The 15,434-nt window shown below is 40.9% G+C and overlaps 1 protein-coding gene and 1 long non-coding RNA gene across 8 annotated transcripts in view; one reads left to right on the forward strand and one right to left on the reverse strand.

The window, feature by feature from the left end:
* Positions 1–15,434, forward strand: part of NLGN4X (neuroligin 4 X-linked) — a 242,268-nt gene that overhangs the window by 184,380 nt on the left and 42,454 nt on the right. The window lies entirely within an intron of this gene.
* On the reverse strand, positions 7,324–15,215 carry LOC143840148 (uncharacterized). The gene is made up of 3 exons (XR_013232043.1): positions 14,912–15,215; positions 9,762–9,842; positions 7,324–7,937 (listed from the first exon to the last, which is right to left on the reverse strand). It is a non-coding gene; the product is annotated as an uncharacterized LOC143840148 (long non-coding RNA).

Consider the following 15,434-nt stretch of genomic DNA (forward strand, 5'->3'; position numbering starts at 1 on the left):
AAAGTTTAAAGACTAAACACAATAGATTAGCTGAAGAAGTTGTTGAAACTTGCATAGATGTGTAAACTTTGGTTTGAGAAAAGGCAATAACCTCATTCATTGCTAACTGGAAATCCTTTATTGACGTTGCATGAAAGGGAAAAAAAGATTAGATGATTGGTGTTTTTGAGGATTAAGGTTGGACCTTTCTTCTTTGATTGGTTTAGATCAGGGGTAGTCAACCTGTGGTCCTCCAGATGTTCATGGACTACAATTCCCATGAGCCCCTGCCAGCAAACACTGGCAGGGGCTTATGGGAATTGTAGCCCATGAACATCTGGAGGACCACAGGTTGACTACCCCTGGTTTAGATGACAAGAGAGAAAGATTTAGAAATGAAAAGAGGACTTTTTGTTATAAATTTGCAATAATTTTAGTACTTGTATTTTAAGTGCATATATTTCGATTAATTTGTAATCTGATGTTTTTGTCACTGAGAAACTCAAAAGTGTTATGGTTATTTTTTATTATCTTTCATTTTCTTTTCATCTGTTCTTTTTGTGTTAAAATTTTCAATAAATATATATATATTAAAAAACTTTATCCAAACAGCACAACATTAAAAAATACAATAAAACGTCCTCATCAATAGTTGAAACTGGCATATAATGAGAGATAAAATGGGACACCCAAGAGGACAGGGAGAGTATAACAAACATACAGAGGAAGCCAACATGGTGTGAAAAACTGAATTAAAACACACACATGTTGAGGAATGTCACACCTCTTCCACATAATATATTTCTGGTAAGGCTTTGGAGGAGGAGCATGTCTCATGGCTTAAGTGCCACCCATGGCTTAAGTCCCACCCCTGAGTTTCTCCTCCTCCAAGCAGCTTGCCTGTCTGTCAAGAATCCAGCCAATCAACTTTCATCCCCCACCTCTGACAACTCTCTTTTCCTTCCACTTCCCTCAGAGTTTGCAGATCCCTGTTGTATGAGAGTTCCCACGCCAGTGAGTTCTCTGCCTAGGGGCCTTCAGCCTCTCTAGGTCCTGGGAGGGAGGGAGAGACCATCCACAAAGTTCTTCCACTCCACGCCCCCAATCTAGTGCCCGTTGTATTCCTGAACGCAATGGGATTGGCCCCCTAATAATGTATATGCAGTAAAGAGGGAAATTTTAAAAAATTACACAGGGAAAGAAAGTGAAAAATAGAGAGCAAAACCAACACAAAGTAAGAAGTTGGTGTGAGGAGGGTAAGAGAATGGTTATCCCAATGAATGAAGAAGAGAAGGTAGGACAAAAGGAAGGTTTTCTCCAGACTGTTCAGTTTTCCACTGCCCATCTTTACTTTCCATTTCTCTCCCTCACTTCAGGCCCGTCAGGTTGGTTTGGAACTGGGCTTTCTATCCTTTACATGTGGCTGCTGGCATGTTCTAGTACTGCTTGGAGTGGGGAGAGAATCAGTTCAGCTCAGCCAGCTTGCTTTTGCATGCTGTAGTAACACCCAGGGCAAGAGAAAGGTTACAGTACTGGAAGAGAAGGGTTTCCCTTTAGCCAGGGGCTGTAGCATTCTGGGCTGCAGCAATAGTACTTGAGAAAACCACAGGCTTGAGCAGGAAAGGAAGGTTTTTTCTCTGCTTACACTGTTCAGACAGCTAACTGGTTTGCTCCAAGGTCAGGTGCAGAAGTACTGAGGACCAAAGCAATCTCACTGGCTTCTGCAGTGACAGGCTTTTCTCTCTCATCCCCCAGGGCTCAAGGAATAGGAAGGAGGTTGACATCCAAGGCATGTGGCAGCTTCCTTTCAGTCCTCCATAGGAGATCCTTTTGCAGTGGTTATGGCTGCAGCTGCTGCAGAAGTAACATTTTTTCAAAAAGAAAAAATCACAGTCAGTGAGAAGCTGTGGGAATTCTAACCCACCCTGCCCCCATCCACTTTCAAAAACACTTGATAAAGGTAAAGGTAAAGGTATCCCCTGTGCAAGCACCGAGTCATGTCTGACCCTTGGGGTGACGCCCTCTAGCGTTTTCATGGCAGACTCAATACGGGGTGGTTTGCCAGTGCCTTCCCCAGTCATGACCGTTTACCCCCCAGCAAGCTGGGTACTCATTTTACCGACCTCGGAAAGATGGAAGGCTGAGTCAACCTTGAGCCGGCTGCTGGGATTGAACTCCCAGCCTTATGGGCAAAGCTTTCAGACGGCTGCCTTACCACTCTGCGCCACAAGAGGCCCTTAAAAAACACTTGATAGGTACCAGAAAAAAGTGCCTACATGCACCATTGCACTTGAGGGCACTATGTGTGGGACCCTGGCATTAACGACTCATACAACAAATCTGTTTTCAAATATTCTTTTAGTTGAATTACATGATTCTACTCTAAATTTTCTTCTGAGAACTCTTAACGTTAAATGAAAATTAGTATTAGCTATTTCCTTCTACAGACTATTCAGACTGAAGAATACCAAGGGTGCAGTAGAAGAATGCAGAGATGGAAAATGGAGGAGATAAGGAGTTAAGGAAAGGTGTTTTCTTCAAACAACTCTATTACTCTTCCTCAGTCTAACCAACCTTCCACATTGTCCTCAGGATGATTTATACATACTATCCTGACTTTTTTGTACAAATGGATAAGAATGCACTAACTGACTAACCAATGTTTTATTTACCATATGTCTCAAATCTTCCCTTCTTTCCCTTGTCTTCTTCCATACATGCTTTCTCTATCATTCTTCCTCCAATTTCTTCACTTGCCTTCTTTCCTGGTTGTTTCTATTTCTTCATTCCAAGTTTTTCTTTGCTACCCTAATCCTACTCTACTGTCTTCTTTTATTACTGTCTCTTTCATTTCCTGATCATTTTTTGTCCTTTTCTTTCCCCCATCCTTCTCTTTGTCCCTTTAGTAGATGTTAGCATTCCCAGAAGTATTATCCTACTAATATGATTTGATTTTTTCCCCTAATGGATCAACATGGATTGCACTTTTTGTCAGATATCTGATTAGTAGAATTATTAATGTTCTTGACCAATATTGGCTTAGGTATAGAGAGTGTGGACCCTGCTCAAGGGGAATAAAAAGTCTTGGGCTATAAAAACTGTCATTTTTGGTTACAATTCTATCTCCACTTGGACTTTAGTAAGTGACAGAGTAACATGAAATTGGCAGTGAAATTCTACTTTCCCACAACCAGTGCTGCAATTTTAAGTTGTGGACTGCATTAATGTCAGCTTCTTTTATGAGAAGCAGGGCTGTAACTTGATTATGGAGATATGTGTATATAGCTGCCTTCTCTTTTCTTTGTTGAGATGTTTGTAGGAGCCAAGCATAATTGCTCTAAGCCTGTAGACTCCAAACATAGTCAAGGAATAAAAGTTTCTATTTGATTTCTTAAATGACCCAAAGTAGGTAACATCATGGTAAGATGGCTTTAAGATGGTAACCTGAACTCCCATTTAACCCATTGTTGTTGTTATGTGCGAAGTTGTGTCCGACCCATCGCGACCCCATGGACAATGATCCTCCAGGCCTTCCTGTCCTCTACCACAGTGGTCCCCAACCTTTCCGAGGCTGGGGACCGGCAGGGCAACGGGCCGCGCCCCCGCGGACCGCGCCCGTGCGGGCCACGCCCGCGGATCGGGCCGCGCCCGCGGGCCGCGCCCACGCCGCGCCCGCGGATCGGGCCGCGCCCGGGCCGCGCCCACGGATCAGGCCGCGCCCACGGGCCGCGCCCGCGGATCGGGCCGAGCGGGCGTGGCCCGCACAGGCGCGGCCCGGCCCTGATTCCCTCTCCCCGCCCTCCCGCGGTAAGTAGCTTCCCGGGCCGCAAGCTTGCGGCCTGGGAAGTTTTTTACTGCGGGGGCGGGGCGGGGAGAGGGAGCCGCGGCCCGGTGCCATGGCCTTCGCGGCCCGGCACCGGGCCGCGGCCCGCAGGTTGGGGACCACTGCTCTACCATTCCCCGGAGTCCATTTAACCCATTAAATTATACTTATTCTCAGCTTTAAGTATTTTATTATCAAATGGTTAGTAAGGGAATCTACTACATGACAAGAAACTACAAAAGAAACTAATTGTTTGTCTCTTGAGTCTGATTTTAAGCCTGGTTATAGGAATGAAAAAGCCATGATCACCCTGGTGGATGACATCCTGCCAGAAGGAGTGTAACCCTATAGGTTTTCCTGAATGACTCAGATTTCTCTTTTTTTTAAAAAAAATATTTATCATAGTATTCTAGTGAGCTGCCTTTCGGATTGGGATTGGGAAGCACCATTCGGTCCTTCTTGGAGGGTACATTTCAGAAGGTGTTGCTAGGGGAATTGCTGCTCAGCATTTCTATAGCTTGTGGAGTCTACAGCTTGTGAAGTCTGGTCTGTAGCTTGTGGAGTCTCACAGGGCTCTAGCTTGTCCCATATGCTTTTTAACATCTAAATGAAGCTGCTGGGTGACAAGACAAAAGTGCTCCTGGCTTTAAGATGTTACCATTGAAAGACCAGGCCCATACATTTGGGAGTACTCTTGGATCCAGGTCTGCTGCTGAATAGGCATATGGCAGTTGTAACCCAGGTAGCTTATACCAGTTTTGACTGGTTAGGTAGCTGTGTTTTTTCCTGAGCAGAAAATATCAAGCCACTGTGGTACATGCTCTGATTACCTCTAATTAGATCACTGCAATGTGCATAAAGCTGCCCTTGAAAAGGGTTTGGAAACCTCAGTGGGTACAGAATGATGCAGCCAGGTTACTAACTGAATTAGGACATAGGGACCGTATCTCTCATGTCTTGACTCATCTATACTGGCTCCCAATTCATAAACAATACAAGGTACTAATATTGATCTTTAAAGCACTATAAAGTTCAGGACCAGTTTATGTGAAGGACGGGCCTACCTGATGACCATCTTTTAAAGACTAGTTTCAGTTGCACCTACCTTCTGAGATTAGGTAGGTGCCAACCTATCAGATGGCCTTCACAGTCATGGCACTGAAATGGTGGAACTGGTTGAACATTTCTGCATTTCAGACATACCTTGTTTTAGCCTTGCTTTGGATTTCCAATGGATGCTTTGAGTAGATACTTTGCTTCCCACATTTTGGCTTTCCTCCCCTTGTTTCCCAGGCTGAAATTGACCATATGTTTTCTGCAGTGAGAGTTGAAAGGAGGAAGCTTCCCATGATCTTTGCTCCCTTCCCCTTTTCCATTTTTTTTTGTTGCACCTCTTAATGCCAGTGTTCTGTGCCCTCGATCGCCTCCCCTGCTTCCCCGTCCAAATATACTGGCTATAATTTTTTTAAGTAAGTTATCATATTACAACACTGCTGCAGCTGAATGTACAAGCCTGCCAAGATGGAGCACCTCCACCAGGCTTTTGGTTGAAGCTAGTGAATTAGACAACATCTACTGCCCCCCCCCCATCAAAACCTCCACTGGGCTGCAATCTATTTCTAAGAGAATTTATAGTTGTTGTCTGGTTGATGCTGACCCTTGCACAATTTAATTTTAGTTTAAATCTTATTGTATTGTATGTTTTTAATTAATGTCATGTTTATTTGTTTGTTTGTTTATTTATTTATTGAATTTGTTCCCCGCTACTCTTGGCAACCTGGCTCAAGCCGGGTTACAGAATAAAATCCCCGTAATACAATAAGATTCCCATTCAAACCCGAATAAAATTACAAATTGCATGAATGCAATCATAAGTACGGTGGCAAAAAACAAGCCACCCACCCCACTGGGGCAACAGGGTAACATCTGCTGGCCACCACTGATAGAACAAAAATGTGGTGGTGTGCCTTTCTTTCAGGGGGCCCATCAGACGTTCTCCCTGCACTGGCCTCATCCATAGACCTGACAGAAGAGCTCTGTTTTACAAGGCCAGTACTGGGGCATACTAACTTCAGGGCGCAGATGGGGCCAGGGATGCAAGTCTTCTCACTGCTTTTGCGGTGACTGAAGCACCGGAGAAGTTTGCAGATGATAGGCAGGCAAGGCTCACCGAATAGAGACGGGGAGAGGAAAGATAGACTACTGGCCACTGAGGTGCCTTTTTGCAGTGGAAAAGAAAAGAAACGATGAGAGGCTCATGCTCTAAAGTCCAAAAGGTGTCCTTCTCTGATGACAGCAATGTGAAACTGTAGCTCACAGCATGCAAGACAGCCACCTCAAGAACTCTAATCTTCAGGGTCTTTCCTCCACAGCTACTTCGACCCCCTGTGTCGCATGCTGCTTCAGCTCTCCCTGCTTCACTCCAGGCATGGATACAAGGGCAAGGGCCCTTTCCCCAGTCCCCAAGGGCTGTCTTGAAGCAGAACCAGGGAGGGGATCCAGCCCACCCTCCCTGACTCCTTCTGCCCTGGTCTATGACACACGAGAAGCAGAACAGGAATGCCAAAGCACTGGAGGAAGAATGGCAAACTGAGGAATAGCAATTTAGTGAGGGGGATGACTGGAACGAATGCTCCCAGCAGCAGCAGATAATTAGCCTTTGTATTACAGAGGGGTTGGCTGGGTCCTTCAGAAATTCCAGCTTCCTGTTATAAAGTCATAGATTGTACTTCATGTATTTGTTATTTCATGTCTTTTCCCGACTTCCAGAGCAGGCTTCCAAGCTGAATGGGGGCTTAAGTCATATGTTTCAGAATGGAGGGAGGAAGGAGGGAGGAGTCAAAATGACTCAAAATGGCAGCTGTGGGGAAAAAAAACATATGCAAGCATTTATTCATTGGGCCAAATTAGATTCTGGCTTCAAAGATGTAATTGCTGTAACCAAGAATTTCCTAAACATGTGGTAATTTAGAGGGCAATTCTGCATCTGGAAAGGCATATTTTAACGTGGAAATGGAAAGCCCTTTAGAAAAGTCAGCCCTTAGAACTGCAAATCTAATGATATTACTAGTGTAGAAACAATCTATGTCTCTTCCTGTGCCATCTTTAAAAATAGGATAAAGACCTTTTTTTGTTTGAAGTGACAATCCCTCTGTCTTGCCATATGTTTTAATTGTTGCTTTAATGGGTTTTGTATGTGAATTTTACTTGGTTTAAATTGTTTTAAAGATATGTTTTTTGTTTTTAAGATGCATTTTTATTGTGTATGTTTTTAATTTGTTAGCCAGCTTGGTGACCCTGAAGAGAGCAGAAAGGTGAGATATAAATTTGGAAAATTGTTCGTATACGCCACTTGCCTTATCTAGAATTCATTGCCAGCATGGTATCAACTTCAAGTTATGAAGGAATCTCTCATTTTGTCTCTCACCTCCTCTCTGTCTCCACTTTAAACCTTTAATTCCATATTCCTGTGAGTTGATCAGTAAATAATACTGAATAATGTGAATCTTGACAATATTGTTCCAAGATTTCTGATTTTCATGGTTATAGAAGTGCCCCTGGAAATCATTTTTATTTTAAAAACCAGTATTTATTAAAATGTATTACTTAAAATGTTTATAAAGCTCTTTTGCCCCATCACCCCCCCTCCAATGAAGACATGAGACAACATGTGGATTGAACTAATTTATTTATAACTTATTCAACTTATGAAAATGGCTGATCTGTCACTGGTTATTTCCATAAGCTGATGACTTTGAGGGTTTGCCACACTACGCATCCACTTGGACTGCCTTCCGGACAGATCCACACCCAGTACAAATTCAGCCAGCATCTACTACTAGCCTTGCTTATCCCTTTGTGCAGAGAAGTGCCCAGGTTCATCCTCATCTCCTGAAATGTCATAAGGCTACTGGCTGGTTCAAATGGCACCACTTAGCACCAAGAGGTCTCATTCACATCACACCCAGTCATAAGGCATGTAATGGCCTATTACAGACTAGCCCTCCATCATGCAGATGTTTCAAGGTATGTGCTGATTAACCCCTCTACAGCTGACAGGATCAAAGGTTGCCTCAGTGGCTCCTAGGATTGTTAGGTCCCTCAGAACAGCCAGCAAGGGATGGGGCTCAGCTTACTGGGAGCAGGGAGAAAAGAAGCTAGAATAAATAAATAAACAAACAAACACATCATGTCTATGTCACATAGGCATTTAAGGGACATTGTGGAAAAAACTTCTGGTTTGTGGAAAAAACTTCTATGGTAGAATTAGCTTCCACCGTAGAATTTTGCACCCAATCCAGAACATTACCCGCAATGTCACCTACATTGTTTTCTGATCTCCCTCTAAAAGAAATGCAAAATATTGACTCTTTACCTCATACTTATGAAGCCCAAAAATGGTGCTGGCAAAAAAAAAGGCAGAACTCACACATACCAACCACTGAGCTCTTTAACAACAAGAAACAGAGCTGCTCTGTAATAAGGTATAGAGAACGGATGGTAAAGGGAGTCAGCAAATTCAAAGAGACAGAAGAACTGTTTTATAGCCCACTTTTCACTACCCAAAGGATTCCCAAAGTGGCTTACAAACACCTTTCCCTTTCTCTCCCCACAGCAGACACCTTGTGAGGTAGATGGGGCTGAGAGAGCTCTAATAGAACTGCTCTGCAAGAATAGCTCTAAGAAAACTGTGATTAACCCAAGGTCACCAGCTGGCTGCACAAAGAAGAGTAGGGAATCAAACCCGATTCTCCAGATTAGAGTCTGGTACCTTTTAACCACTACACCATGCTGTCTCTCAGTTATTCTGCTGATTATTTCTTGTTATACTCAATTTCATTCAACTTTTTTTCCCCCTTAAAAAACACACCAGCTAAAAAGCCAGTAAACAGGGTAGGGGTGGGAGAAATGTCCTTAATGTTATAAGTACCTTAATCTTAGTTGCAGTAAATGATAACAGAAAAAAACATTATTATTTGCCAATTTTGTATTTGATTATCTCTTATTAGCAAGTCTGTGTCATTCAGGATCTGCAGATAGCTTTTAGCTTTAAATTCACTTTAGATCTGAACTAGGAACATATATTATTATTAAGATTGCCGTTTTGATTTGGAATGGCAGGAGTTTCTTGGTATATATACAAAAGATTGGGCTCAGTTTTTTCTTTGACATATAAGCACTATTAATTTTAGTGAGATCTTTTAGTTGATAGAATAAGAACCTATTAGACCTGGTGTTTAGCCAATAATACTATTCAGGAGACTGCTTATTTACATTAGACATGTGCATTCAATTGAACAAACACAGGCCAATATATAAAACTTGCCCAAGAACACTTATTTTAAAATGGCTCTTTCTGAGGCTGCAGTGTTGAATACTGCATGATGGTTGCACAAAAGTAATCATTTACAATGGGATTTTCCTGGAGTGGATAAGACAATTGAGTTGCAAATGATCGCTATCAGCGCAATGAGAACACAAAGCCCAACCATGTGTGAAATGCAGTTTAGACTCCATAAGGCATTAATTTGTAGCAAAAGGGGCCATTGGAGGGGAGACTGGTGGAAGCTTTTCTATGGCGTAGTTGAGTAGCGTTTCTTGACAGTGGAACTGCAGTCTTTGCAGCATAACAGGTATCTGCTTAGCTGCATAATGGTGGCTTCGAAAAAGAAAGAAATACTCCCAGATCCTGCACCACTTTGCTGCTGCTTGTTGTTGGCTGGGACAAGGATTGCACCTCAACTGCTGCTATATGTAATTCTGTTCCATTTTCCTCAAAGGCATATTTATTCATTTGTTTAAAACATTTCGTGGCTGCCTTTTTTCCATAGAGAGTCAAGGGAGCCTAAAAATTGACCAAATCCAGAAAGTCAAATCCATTTAAAAATCACAGTTTAGGCTGATTTAGTTAAAGGCTGCTTGTAAAGATTACAAAATCGTTCTGTTTTAGGTTTCTCACCTGTGGACTTTTACTGATATCCAGCACATCATGATGTGCTGCTCTTCCATAACTTCATTTGGAAGGACTGGATCAGGTTCCCTGTATTGAGTAGGAAATGCCAACAAAATGAATACTATATACTATCTGAATTAGTTGCAGTCCTGTGAGTTCATGTTGTATTGCCCTATTAATTGTGATTTGTTTGTCAAACTCATACTACTTAATGAAATCTACCTTGGTCCATTCATCCTCTTATTAGTGGGCGGTATCGATTTTATTCTTCAGGGAATGCTTAGCTTGTTGGCGCATTAACATTGTTGATCAAAATGGAATTGTGGAAATAAATACAGTTAGACTGGAAACAGAGCATTATTTAGATCCCAAAAGTTTAAAAAAGAAATCACTGAATAGACTCAATGACCCAATTACAAAAATATTTGGTAACCAGCCATGAAATGGAAAGGGAATGAAGAGAAGTTCATAAAATCCTGCATCCTGTTGGGAACCCAGATAGACTCAATATGCATATTGGCACAAAGAGTAATTGTTATGGAAAGGACAAACCAGTGTTGTTGTGAGTCCTTTCTATGATGCTACCCAGGCATGTTTGGAGGAAATGCCTCTCTGTACACAATATGGGGGGGGGGGGCTGATAGTTTTAACTCACTGTTCAAAATCAAAAATATCTAAGATAGTGCGTGTGTGTGTGTGCAAATTAGTGGAACAGTCATTTTATAGTCATATTACGTCTGCATTTTTAATAGTGTTTCAACAAAAAATAAAGTGCAATATGTTTATACCAAATACACTCTTATTTAGGAAGAAATGTATGTTCTCCCTTGACTTTCAGAAGTAGCACTCATTTTAGATGTTAATTCAATTGTAGGTAACTTTGCAGGTATGGAGCATATTAATTTATATGATATGGCACGGAGGAGGTATGGTAAGGAAGATATTAATTTATACTCTACTCTTCCTTGGGACATCATATGGATTTCAAGACAACTTTATTATACCTTCATGGCAACCCTTTAAACTAGATTAGAGTTGGGGCAGGCTCAAAATCACCCAGTGAGCCTTATACTGATGAAACATTCGTGTCTTGCTTAGAGGAAGCTTTGAACTTTTTTTGTGTGTGGCCTTTGAGAAATATCATAGATCTCTGGAATCTAATAATGTCTTTGGAACATATCTCTAGTGTCAGCCAGAGTCATTGCACTTTTCAGTCTCAGTACAAAATGTAGTCTCCCTCTAAAATATAGATTTTTTTTTAAAATCAATAACTGCTGTATATGTAAAGGCCTTGAATCTATGTTGCATTTTAATGCACGTAATTGCGAAACTACAAAAAAAGGAACCTGTGAATATAATGCTGTGGAAATCTAAGCCTGAAGGCTCATTTTCTGTTATCCCCCCACTTTTAATCTTGAGCTTATTTGAGAAGCCCAGAGGTAGAAGAACAATCTCAAGAAAATACCTGCTTTATTATTGTGATGCAGTTTGATCTCTGCTGAGAGAGGCATTTTTTTCAGCTATAAAGAATTGCCTCAACAGACTTGTTTTGCTCGAGTTTACTAAAATCTTACATGGAATACAAAAGATGAATACTTCTTCTTTTTCTATAGCTATAGACAGAGCACATTTTTATTATTTGACTCAGGTATTGTGAGGTAATAATTATAGCATGATTCATGTAATTGTTGTCTTTGGATGCCTGAAGATGCCTGTTTTAAGATAAGTTTGCCATTATACTGAGAATTAAGTTCCCAGCCTGCTTGTGATTACCGTGATACATTGACTTGTAGAAGCCCATGGAATCCAGATACATTCAGAAGTTGTTTGGGGCACATGCTCCTGATCATTCAGTGTACATGTTTTGCTTTAACTGCTTTTGTTTTTTGTTTGGTTTTCATAAACGGTTCTTTAATAGGGCTGAAGACGAGAGTTCTTAAGGCTGAAGAATGTGTAGATTAAGGCTGAAGAGTAGACTCAAATATGACAAAGCAATCTGTCTACTTTTCTTGTAATATAATGATATAACCTCATTTAGGATTGCACTGTAGGATGCAACGGGGAAGAGGCGTTTTTGTGGGGGAGTCTCCCCAGCTGAATGGAACAGACTCCCCAACCCAACACACTAGATGAAGGGAACCATTTTGTCATTCTGTCTTTCATTCTAGAACAAGAGATACTGCTAATCACATCAGAATTGGTTTGGTGGTTGCTGGGCTGCCAAGGTGACAGAATGTCACAGTTTATAATGAAGTTCAAGATACCTCACAGATAACATGGACAAGTTAGGGAAGGGGGAGGATGACATGCAGTTTTTAAAGAGAGCAGGATACTAAGGGTAGTAATGAAAGAGTTTCTCATAGAAAGAGGTTCCAGTTACCAGAGAAAAGAGGGGAAGAAATGTTGCATGTTAGCCTATTCTACCCCCTGCCAAACCCCATAGTGGGAAATAGAAGGATGGATGGGAGGGCTGCTATTAATATGGCATGACATCACTTTTGGGGGGGGGGGGAGACAAGAATTTACTCAGCCTTCTCTAGGAAATGCCATGAACTCATAGTGTTTCTGACATTCCTAGACAGAATAGACATCACTTCTGGGAATACTGGGGACATGATGTCATGCGGTTTGGCTGGCAACTAGTTTTTACTTTTTCAGAGCAATGGCAGGAAACGTGAACTGGGGCAAGGAACTCTCTCATGCTCACTGGAACTTGGCAGACATCACCATTAGGGATTAACATTCTGAAATATAAGAGCCAAATATATGTCAAAAATACATTTGTATATTTGATACATTCAGGTCTTCAGATGATATCCTGGATTTTCTTGTGTCTCCCTGGGGTTGATAGCAACTTGCCAGGTTGATTTTTTTCTTAGATTATACCCTTTTAAATGTTTCTGTTGACTATGCAAAGTTGTGTAATTTATGCAAGTTGCTTTGTGTCAAGTCTGTTTTTGTGGTGGATTCTTGCGTTTGACATTGATGAAAATCCTCAGGTTGTATATTGGCTCAATTCTCTGATTTTACATTTGCTGGGCTTAAAGCAGCATTCTTACTCAGTTTGGCGCCAGTGATTCTTGGGTTGTACATTGATGTGGATTTTCCAGTTTTACATTTTTAACTTTTTCCTCCTGTAGGAATCAGTAGAGGGGTGGCTGGGGCTATTCCGTTCAGTGGCCCCACTTGAAACGTTGGGGTTATTCAAAGGCTAGAGACCGGCAATTCCACTGTACTTTTGGTTGCCGGTAGTTTTAAAAACAGCCCTTCCAGCCCTCTGAAAAGAGTCTCCATAGGGAACAATGGAGCCAGAAAAAATTGAAATCCCAAAGAAATTGGCATTTGGAACTTGGTAAACAAGAGATATCAATATTTTTAGGCTTCCTGATATCTGACTCTATTAAAATCCCCCCCCTCCGTCTTTGAGCTTCACATCCCTTCTAGCCACACCTGAGAACTGGAAATGGGAAAGGGATACAGGATGGCTCTGGGGTCATCAGCATTCCCATTCTCCCACAAGTAGTGTTTCTAGATCTAATTTAGAACACAGTACAAAGTTGCACAAGCTACAAGACATCATACCTAGTGTAGTATAGGCCATAGTTCTGATATGTATGGTTTATACAATGCTAACATGGACTTGGTTCAATTTCATGTTTATCTGAATATATATTTGTGATTTGGCTTTTGATATCTGGCATTTCATCATCAGAAAAATGTACTGTGGTTGATAAAGAAAGCCGCTATTTATAAAAACCCTTATGTGCATTTTGGATGGGATTAATTTAAATGCAGTCATCACAATGTACTGAGAACTGTGTTCACTTAATCACACTATACTGAAAATAGTTTCCGAAGATGCGCAATGATTACTTGATGAGAGTTCTTAAAACTCTCAGGCAAAACCATAATTAAGGCAATTAATACCTAGTGATTAGTACCCCTACTAACTTGCATACTTTGTGTACTGGGATAATCAGATAAAGATCTTCCTCATTTAGATGTTCTTACTATAAATACGTTATACATATCATTTTTAAGGCTGTGTTTCATGAAAATTTGTATGTTTTTGAGCTGTTAGCTGCTTTGGTGACGCTGGTGGGGGCAGAAAGTCATTTCTGTGAATAAAAAATTCTGTGAATAAAAAATAACAATATAGAAATAAAGCTCTTAAATAGTTTTTAAAATCCCTGGTCCTTCAGTTCAATTACTTATGAAACTTTCAGTAAGTCATATTACATTCAAATATTCAGTGTTAAAATTGGCCATGATGCTTTCTCTCATGGGCACGGGAGGGGGGAATCATTCACAAACTACACTATAGATTTCAGCCAGAGGGTTCAATCCTATGAACACCTAAAGGGCCCGGGCTCCAATCATGGATCCCCAAGGTCCATCAGTCCAGCTCCCTCTCTCACGGAATTGACAGTATGGCCTCTGGCTGAAAAAGGTGGGGTTAGAAGGTTTTTAGAATTCCATCATTGCTTGTATTTCTGTAAAATGGGAAATATGGGGGTTTTATTGTATTTTTAATGTTTTTATTGTGAACAGCCGCAAGACCTGTTGGGGTATACAAATCTATAAATAGAATAGAATAGAATAGAATAGAATAGAAAGAAAGAAAGAAAGAAAGAAAGAAAGAAAGAAAGAAAGAAAGAAAGAAAGAAAGAAAGAAAGAAAGAAAGAAAGAAAGAAAGAACCCCCAATGGCAAAACAAGAACAGATAATCTTTTTTCCTCACCACTGGAAACATTGGAGGTTGGATGGGGCAGCCATTTTGGGTGCCTGCAGAACTGGATCCCCAGTCCAAACTGTTATATACTATGTTCACCTTAACATACTATTGTTAAAGAGAACACCCAGAATTAAAGGGTTAAAGAACAGGGATTGCATAAACCATTTACTTTAATTGGGAGCCATTTACGTAGTAACTTCTCAGAGGGACTTGCATGCAATTTCTATTAATCATCTTCACAAGAAGTCCCTGGAGTATGCAGCAAGAAAAGTCACTGGTAACAGGCTCTCTTTTAAGGTCTATTTCTGGCTGCTGGGCTTTTCATCAAAGTCATTGTCAGAATAGCGATCAGTCATTGTCAGGCTAGCGAGTGATGACAACCAGCCCTTTCCATAGAAGAGGCAAATGTTTAGAATTTTACCTTTCACATTAAGCAAGTCAGTCTGTGGAGCTGACATTCTAAGGAACTTGATTTGCAGGTCGCGGATGGATGTGGCCAAGTTGTAATTCCAAGAGACAGGCCAAATCATGGATCATGGATTACAGTCAACACTCTGATAAAACAAGGTGCTTATTTTACAGATGACTTCATCAGTATATTCTAACTGCTGCTCTATCATATTTTGTCTTTTCTTCCTAATGACTCTTATGGTGCTGGAATAATAGTTTAATTCTAAGGCATGAAAGATAATTTAAATTATTTCAAATTATAATTTATATTTAAAATTCACACATGATGAACAATTTATGAAAAACAGCATGTCTCAAGAAACTCTAGTATTCACTCATGTACCATAATTCTACATGGGTGGTTGTGTTAATCTGTGGCAGCAAAATAAAACAGGAATCTAATGGTGCTTTCGAGACTAACAAAGTGTATTTCAGCGTAAACTTTCATGAGTGAAAGTGAAGTTCTGATGACGTGAGCTCTAACTCACAAAACC

This window comes from Paroedura picta, chromosome 6 (assembly GCF_049243985.1).
Source record: "Paroedura picta isolate Pp20150507F chromosome 6, Ppicta_v3.0, whole genome shotgun sequence".
In the NCBI taxonomy this organism is placed as follows: Eukaryota; Metazoa; Chordata; class Lepidosauria; order Squamata; family Gekkonidae; genus Paroedura; species Paroedura picta.